The following is a 9,162-nucleotide window of genomic DNA, read 5'->3' as shown; positions in this document are numbered from 1 at the left end:
GGAGTTGCGCGGATCCGGGGCTGGGCCCTTCCACGCCCGCCAGAAGTGTACGCGCGGCATGTACAGGCTGCGATGTGCGCGCGCGCGCAATTTCTTCCTTCGGAAGGCTTAAATCCAACCCCTGAAATTCACACCACCCCCACTTTGGCCTTGGGCATCCCGTTGGCGCCCGTTCTTCAGCGCAGGTCCCTCCCCACGCTTTCTGCCGCTGAGGACAGTCCTTTCCCGGGGCGGGAACCACTGAGCGGAGCGCAGCGTGTGGGCGCGCGGCCGGGTTTATTTTTGGCGCATGCACACGCCTGGGTAGCCTCAAGGTCGGCGATGCCCTGAGATCCCGGCCGCTGCGCACGGGCTCCGTCTTGCAGCCGCGGGCTCCAGAAGGAGGGAGTCCCCGGTCCCAGCAGGGCCTTCTGTGAGCAGGTTCAGTACTGAGCACCGTCAGGGCTGCAGCCGGGGCCGGCAGGTAGGAGAGGGGTTCCCCAGAGGTTGACCCCGACCAGCCGCCAGTGCGCAGCGGGGGCCTGGCTAGTTGCTGCCGCGTCCCCGCCCGGCGCCCGCACCCGCGCCCCAGGGCTCCCCCGCGGGCTCGGGGCGCCCTGGAGCGGAGAGGGGGCCCTGCGCTCCCTTGGGCTGCGAGCTGTCACGGAATTTGACACCCGGAGGGACAGCTGGTCGCGGCCAGGACTCTTGGTCTCTCTTAAATGGAAACAGCTTCTCCCAGTGAACCCGCGGGAATTCTCAGAGGACTCGCACTTACGCTTTACCCCCTGGCGCATTTGACCAAGGCCGCATTTCTCCCCTGGAGACAAGGAGAGCTTCGAATGGAGCGGGTCTCCTGGCTGCAGAACAAGGTAAGCTGGCGACCACGGTGACATTGACTGGGGGCCACAGATGGCCTGGGACCAGCCTCCCCCGAAGGTGGTGCAGTGAAGTTTGCCTGGATTTCCTCTTCTCCCCTGTCGCTCCCAGGCCCCTGGTCTCTTGCCATGCCTCTCCCTGCTTACCTCCCCCTGCCCCGCTCAGGGCTCAAAAAGAAAATGTCCCGGGGTGGACGGGACTCCCTTTCCTCTCTGGCATTTTAACACTGCACAGGGAAGCCAGTACCACGTGCCCCGCCTTTCCTGGGCCCCATCTCTCCCATCGTCCCTAGTCCCTCCTTTCCCCCTTGCCCTCTCGGCTCCCCACTTCCCTCGTTCACTCTACCTCGTTTCTCTGCCATCCTGCGTCCTAACTTCCTCTCCAGAACATCGGAACCAAAGTAGAGGGAGTGGGGCGTGTGGTTTGTACGGACTGGCACGCTGGGCCCTCGCGTCTGGATGGACGTCGGTGAATCACTGACCTAGCCGGCCCTGCAAAAGCCAAAGCCGCGTGCTGCTGTCCAGCATCTTTGGGGTGACCAGTCCGTTTTCTTGAAAATAGACTACCCCCTGGAGACCAGCAGGTGGCGGTGGTTAAGGTGCTGAATACTCCCACATGGTCGACTACGGTTTGAGTCCCAGGCTTGGTGCCTTCCTTTCTCCCTCTCCCTCTTTTTTCCCCCTCTCTCTGGTCAAATTAAAATAAATGAATGAATAAATAAAATGAAATAAATAATAATTTAAGAAAATAGACTACCCCTCTTGGGACCAGCAGTTAGCGTAATGGCTATGTCGCTGAATTCTCATGTAGCCAACCGTGGTTCGAGTCCAGGACCCGGTGGCTTAAACTCATGCCGGGCGTGTGTGCCCAAGTTCCTGAGAGGAGAATGGAGGAGAAGGGATTGCGGTGTGGCCATCCCCCGTGGGGGGTGATTTCTCGCTATCTCTCTGTCTCTCTCTGTCTTTCTGGCGAGCGTACACGCCCTATAGCAAAAAAAATAAATAAAACAACCCCCCCCTTCCCCCAAAAAAACCTCTCCATCCAAAAAAAAAAAAATAGACTACCCAAGGGTTTTTGCCCATGTGCTTCTTCACCTCTTCTCTAGGGTCAGAGGGAACATCTGCAAGACCAGGGAGATGCAGAGGCTGAGGGGAGGGAGGTGCGGTGGGCCCAGACTAGGCCCGTGTCTTGATGCTCTGGCGCCGTGAGCGGCGATAACAAAGTCCCGCGTTAGTAGTAATTACCCGCCTTCTCTGCACACCTGCTGTCTGTGGCAGTGTTCTAAGAACCTTACATATACTAACTCATTTCAATCCCACGGTTGCCTGTAGTGAGGACCACTGCACTTCTCTTACAGATGGGCCAGCGAAGGAACATGTGGGTTATTTAACCGGTTCATGGGCTTACAGCTAGGGCGTGGGGAGCTGAGACGGGGCTCCAGGCCTCTGACTTCACCTACCCTCTCTCACAAAGCCACCCATCCGCGCGTGCCAGGCCCTGTGCTAGGCACTGAGGATGGAGCAGGGAAGAGGGCTGCCAAGGTCCTTGGGCACCTGCTTGGTCGTGAGAAGCAGGTCTGTGTCAGTAAACAGACAGATCACCCCGGAAGCGGTCGGTACGTAGAGCTGAGAGCAGGTGCCACGCTGGGCAGTAGCTGCCTCCACGCGGTGGGCATGAGGGCAGGGCAGCCGCCGGGGGAGGACGTGCAGGCAGAGAAGCAGAGCCCTGAGGAGACAGTGCACACGGCCAGCGAACACACCGAGTCCTGGGTCTGCCAGTGAAGGCCACGCCCAGACAGCTGTTGACACTCATTTGGCGCTGTCTTAAAAAGCCTGATGAGGTCCCAAGAAGAAAGATGGACGGGAAGGGATTGCATCCTCCAGGGGGTGATTTCTCTCTCTCTTAGGAAAGTGCACACACCCTCTAGCAAACACAAAACAGAAGTTCGACAACATCACGTGGTTGAAGAGCATGGAGGTCCAGAGACTCTTTGCACACTACTGGTGGAGCGCCATTTGGAACAGTGGCTTTGAAAACCAGCTCGACGTTGTATCCTATCGTGAACATTCACTCCTGGGAAAAACTGCTAGCCGCGTTCCACAGGAACACGCGTGCGAGCACCCGGACAGTCTGGTTCCCAATAGCGCACACCCAAAGGTGTGGGGTGGAGCAGCACGGGGAGGGCTGCACGGCAGTCCAGGGGCTGAGGCAGCTGGGTCCATGTGGCTGAATGCGATTTGAATCCCAGGCCTGGTGGCTTGGAAAAACAAAACACGATGGGCATACTGCAGCGTGGGTGTGTGCATCCCCGACAGGGAGAAATGAAGAGGAGGGGCTGTTATGTGACCACGCCCCCGGGGAATGCCTCCCCCCCTCCCCTGGTGAACATACATACCCTCTGGCAATTAAAAAAAGGCAAACCAAGTGACACAGATGATTATTTCTTAGCTACACAATTTTTCTTTTTTCTTTTTTTTTTTTGAGAGGTTTTTGCTATAGGGCGTGTGTGCTCGCCAGAAGGACAGAGAAAGACAGAAAGCGAGAAATCACCCCCCAGGGGGATGGTCACGCCGCAATCCCTTCTCCTCCATTCTCCTCTCGGGATCTTGGGCACACACATGCGCCCGGTGTGAGTTTAAGCCACTGGGTCCGGGACTCAACTGCAGTCGACTACATGGGAGTACAGTGACATAGCCATTACGCTAACTGCTGGTCCTAGCAACATAATATTAAGTAAAAAGTTAAGTCTAAAAGATTACAAATAGCATGCTATTCTTTCATAATTAAAAAAACTACTAAAATTGTGAAGCCCAACTGTTTAGGAATATACCGCTATATCTATGTAATAACATACTGTACATAGAACAGGGAGCATGAAGTTCGTGCTTGGGTCTATGTTAGGTGCGTAAAACGGGGGACTAGCCATGAGCTTAGAGGCCAGTCAGGGGCAAAGTGCAAGCTATGCTCTGACCCGAGGAATGGGTACGCTTACAGTACTATGACAGCTGTCTAGTAGAGCCCAGTGTGGACGACTGCTGAGAGCGGGCGATGGGGCACACGTTAATACTAACCCAGGTTCCAGCTAGCAGGTGGTGCGGAAGTCAAGGTGCTGGATTCCATGAGGCCGGTTGTGTGGTTTGAGTCCTGGACTTGATGGTTTGAAGACACGCGGGGCACGTATATGTGCATGCCCCAGACCCCGAGAGGAGAATGAAGGGATTCCAGCGGTGGCCGTCCCCACTGGGGAAAGAGGGTGTGGTTTTTTTATTCTCTCTCTCGCTCGCTCTCTCTGTCTCTCTCTGATGAGGGCACATACCTGTGGCACAACTGGAAAAAAGAGGATTAATCCTGGTTCACATATTATGGTCTGAGGTGGAAGGGTTGAAAAAAAAAGCACTTGGAAGGGAGGAGTTCGACGTTCTTAAAGAAGAGTAGGTTAGGTCAGCCGAGAGGAGAGGTGAATGGGGGTCGGCCAGGAGGGGGTCAGCAGAGGAGTGATGCCCTTGGTTTAAGATGTAGACTCGGAGAACGGGCTGTGGGAGAGTAGCAGCAGGCCACTCGGCAGTCAGTCTGGAGAGAAAACGGTGGCTGTCCTAGGCCCTCTGGGGGACTAGGCCAGTCTGCAGGTTACTTACCACCTGGGGGCCTAGCCTGGGGTCAAGTCACCAAATCCAGCTCTTCTTCTCTGGTCAGCAGGTGTCCTGCGTGGGGCTGGGGAGGCCCAGAGGGAGGGCACGGTTTCAGACTGTGGAGGTTCTGTAGGCCAGCAGTGGCCTGAGGGTGCATTGACTTGAAGAGGAGCAGAGAAGCACGTGGCTCGTCCTGCGCCCTCGGGTAGAGCAGAGAGCACTTACTGAAGGATTGGACAGGCCTTGAAGGGCGAGAGAGGAGGCAAAGCTTCTCCTGGGTTTCGTTTATTTGTTTTTAGACTGCAAGTTTATTGATGCTGTGTGCAGAAAGGAGGAAGAGCAGGGAAGATCACATTTTGGACATAGGAACCTGAAATGGCCCCATGTCGGCAAGTACAGTGTCAGGTAGGGACTGCATGTGCGTGTGACTTCCAGGCAGGGGTCAGCCTGTGGGGCCTGAAGTGTGTGGGCGCAGAGCCAAGTTCTGCATGGGTCATCCTTGTCAGGGTGTGAATTCCCTTAGGGCAGGTACATTCCAGTTGTCTTTGTTTTTTGTCCCTAGCCAAACGTAAAGGAGAATGGGTTACTGTAAGCACGCAGGGCCGAGATGACAGACAGATACAGAAACGGGGAGTGGAGGACGTCCTGGCTCCTGACCCAGTGTCCCACCCAGCTGGTGCCTGAAAGCTGACGACGTTAGCGAGTCTGAAGGTGCTGGCTGCTTAGAAGGAGGCAAGCCAGGGGTCGTTGGGGCTAGTGTCACATGAGGGTCCCCAGCACTATTCAGAACAGCCAGAAATGGCAGGGATTAGAGAGCGAAGACAGTCGATGGCCAGGACAGTCCTAAGGGTCAAACAGGAGAGGTGAGTGAGCCCTGGGCTGCAAACAGGGACTCAGCACAGACAGGAGTAGACCCTGTGGGCGAGGAGTGCAGGCAGCCCGAGGGGTAGGGCTCAGCTGGTACGAAGGACCCCCGAGATTCAGTTAAAGGCCAGGCGGCTTTGGTGGGCACCGTCGTAGCGGCCACCGCAGCCAGGGCTCAGGTTTGCTGGGGTGCGAGTGGGAGCCTTCCTTGCAGTGCTGCCCGCACCCCACAGGAACGAGCTGGTGTGGGGGTCCAGCGCTGCGCCTAGCGCCTCCAAGGGCACTGACTCGCCGATACGATTTTCCATGGCGGGTACTGGTTGGTGCCTCCTTTTGTGACCGAACTCAAATCAGGTTCGCTCGGCCAAGCGCTATAAAACCAAACCACAGGCACGTGGTGTGGTGAGGGAAAGTACAGCTTTATTGCAAAGCGCAAAGCAAGGAGAGCGGGCAGTTCATGATGAAAAGACCGTCTCCCCGAGATGTTCCCCACACGCGTTTTTAAGGGCAAAATTAGGGGCAGAGGTCCCAGGCGCATGATCAGTTCAGTGATTGGTTCAAGGGGGCGTGATCAGCCCGTGGGCATTCTTTTTTTTTTTCTCTCTCTCTTCTGAAACTTTTTAAAAAATTAATTCTTGATTGGTGAGGCCTTAGATAATTAAATTCCTCTTCAGGTGTCTGGAACCGTTCAGCCTGGAGTCTTTGAGCTCACAACCAGCAGTTTCCAGCCTAGGAACCATCTTACATATTGAAATGAAAACCTTCTTTCCTTTAAGTGAGCTGTTAGAGGTCAATGGCCCTCACTCATGGTCCCTGTTGGTCATTATCATAACCAAAGTCTGAAGACTTACTCCTTACTCTGGGCCATTACAGTGTAAATGGACTTTATATTTCAAGAACCTTAGGAAATACTTTAGGGGGGTCTTTGCTCGGTTTCACTTTTTTTTTTTTTTGAGAGGTTTTTCGCCATAGGGAGCGTATGCTCTCCAGACAGAGAGAGACAGAGAGACAGAAAGCGAGAAATCACTCCCCAGGGGGGATGGCCATGCCACAATCCCTTCTCCTCCATTCTCCTCTCGGGATCTTGGGCACGCCCAGCGTGAGTTTTAAGCCACCGGGTCCGGGATGCGAACCGCAGTCGACTACGTGGGAGTCCAGCGACATAGCCATTACGCTAACTGCTGGTTTCCTTGGTTTCACTTTTGACCAGCTTCAGCAGCTGTTTCTACTTCTGAGAATTCAGCTCTTCCCCAGAGGCGGCAGTGCTCTGGCAGTGGGGAGCAGCCGTTTTGGCAGTGGGGAGCGGTTCCTGGCACATGGGCGTTTGCTTTTCAATTCTCGCGTTACGCTGCTCGGCGTTCCAGTGCAGACTCAGGGCCAGCTGCGAGTCTGGATGACCGCGTGGACTCAGAACGGATCCAGCGACATCCCCCAGCAGCGATGGACTGCCCCACTATATAAATGAGAGGTGACGATGACTAAGACGCAGGCCTGCTTTCCAGGAAAGCAGAGTGGAGTCGGGGAGCGGGGCTAACAGAAACACAGCTGCAGTGTGCGCAAGTGTGGGGTCGCTTCTGGTGCAGGGCCACGGCCCAAGACAGCGCCCCCTCCACCGCGAGGGGGCTGAGAGCGAAACAGGGTGGTCCTATCTCAGGTATTAGGTTGCTGGAAGGTCACGGTGTGCTTTTCTGTTTTTCTATGCAAAAATGCATCATGACTTCCCGAACAACCCAGTATATATGTGTGTCTGCGTATATATCATTTACAGATCATGTCCACTTTGAATGATTTCATTTCATTTTCACACTTTATGAGATAGCAATTACTAGGCCCATTTTATGAGTAAAACTGTATCTGAGCAGGGGCCTTGAAACAAGGCAGACTGTCCCTAGCAGGACACAGCTCGCACTGCTGTGAGCCGTCCTAGTCACTTGTCCATTGTCCCTGCTCAGGAGTCTGTCCAGCTGCCACCCTTCTAGTGGTCTAACTCTCAGCTCCCTGTTGGGTTTGAAGGCCAAGGTTAGCTTTCCTGTGGACCCTTTGCTCTTTGTAGGCTTTTGAGAGATGATCCCAGTCCGGTGGCTTTGTGCAGCCCTTCCAGTGTTGGGGACTCCTCTGGGGACTGGCCAGGTGGCCAAATCCAGGTGAGGACCATGCTTGCTGCCCTGGGGAAAGGCTTAACACAGAAATGGGCTGACTCTCTCTGCTCTTGTGAGTGGGAGGTGGAGGAACTGCCAGAGCCCTGGGCTTGCTTGGTTTTTAGTTTCTCTAGTCCGCTGCATGTTTCTCCTAAGTAGGGAGAAAAACACAGACATCGTTTCATTTTCCTTAAGAATGGAATGACTCATTTGTACTTTCTCAGAAATGTTTTAACTGCAGTTGGTCATTTATGAAATGCTTAGAAATCTTCTGATACATTCTCTCTCTCTGTGTCTCTCTCTGGTCAAATTAAAATAAATGAATGAATAAATAAAGTTAAATAAATAAATAATTGTTTTGAAAAAAGGGACCAGCAGGTGGTGTGGTGGTTAAGGCACTGGACGCTCCCACAGGGTCAACCACCGTTCGAGTTCTGGACCTGGTGGCTTGATTTCTCATTTTCTCTCACTCTGTGTCTCTCTCTGGTCAAATTAAAATAAATGAATGAATAAAAAAATTAAACACATAATTTATTTAAAAGAAATAAGTCTTCTAAAACCTCCTTTTTAGAGCCAGCACAGCAGTTATGTTGCTGGACTCTCACATGGCCGACTGTGGTTTCGTTGCAGACCTGGTGGCTTAAAATGCATGCCAGCGTACGTGCGTGCCCAGGATCCCGAGAGGAGCATGGAAGAGAAGGGATTGGGGTTACCACCCTGGGGTGGTGATTTCTCGCCTTCTCTCTTACTCTCTCTGTCTCTGTTTCTTTCTGAGAGCGCACGCACCCTGAGGCAAAAGCCTCTTAAAAACAAAAAGAATCTGCTCGTTGTTCTGGACATAAGAAATATGGGTTTTCTTTTGAAAAATTTAATCAAGGAAAGTAAACCTCACAGACTTGTTTGTCACGTGATTATAACCTTGGAAAGTGAGTCTGCTGCCTGAACAACGTGTATTTTTCAGATCAACTTTTGGCTCTTTACCCTCGTGGAAGGCATTATTGTAACAGGCGTTTTTGCTGCTTATACGGTCCTCTGGGCAGGGCAGCTGGGACACCTCGGGCCAGACCCCGTGTAGGCGAGGGCGGTTCTGGGGAGAGCGGGGCAGGAGCAGCCCCTTCCGTGGTGTCTCACCTCTGCCACTGGCACTTTGATTGCAACCTCTTGCAGGGAAAATTGGTCATTTTCCTGGCCTTTAAATATGAGGTTTGGGACGTGAGAAATAAGAGCCGTAGTTTATCAAAGGTGAGCTTTAAAAACGGCTTTTAATTCCATTTGTTTCAGTTTATTGGCGATCAAGTTACATGTTAATTGACTTGTGAAAAAAATCCTACTAGGAAAATTGCTCTGTATGTAGACAGAACAGTATGAATTAGCAAAAATGTCTGAATACGTTTTTGTGTGAGAATGTTTTAAGAAATACCTTTGTTTCACTTTCATCATGCAGAAATAGACAAAAATGTGGTTTGCATAAGAAGCCCTTCTTTCAGATTCAGATAAGCCGTGTTACTAACGTCTGTTGAATGTAAGCAAGTAAGTTCTTTAGAAGACTGTCTTCACACCAGTTCAGAATTTAAGGTATTAATTTGCTGGGCAGAATTCTTCCTTGCACTTAGGTAAAGGCCCACCCACACTGCTTCAAGAGAGCTTGAATCCTCAGTTACTGAGACCCGAAT

General features: G+C 52.8%; 1 long non-coding RNA gene across 1 annotated transcript in view; it reads left to right on the top strand.

Annotated features, from left to right (window-relative positions):
- The first annotated feature begins 222 nt into the window (after positions 1-222).
- The window catches only part of LOC114005689 (uncharacterized), a 241,624-nt gene continuing 232,684 nt past the window's right edge, over positions 223-9,162 (top strand). The window contains exon 1 of the long non-coding RNA XR_003547529.1: positions 223-851. This is a non-coding gene — a long non-coding RNA (uncharacterized LOC114005689). The remainder of the gene's footprint in view (positions 852-9,162) is intronic.

The sequence above is a fragment of the Tupaia chinensis genome, unplaced genomic scaffold, assembly GCF_000334495.1.
Source record: "Tupaia chinensis unplaced genomic scaffold, TupChi_1.0 Scaffold144269_1, whole genome shotgun sequence".
Classification (NCBI taxonomy): domain Eukaryota; kingdom Metazoa; phylum Chordata; class Mammalia; order Scandentia; family Tupaiidae; genus Tupaia; species Tupaia belangeri.
This window is presented reverse-complemented; position numbering and strand designations above follow the sequence as displayed.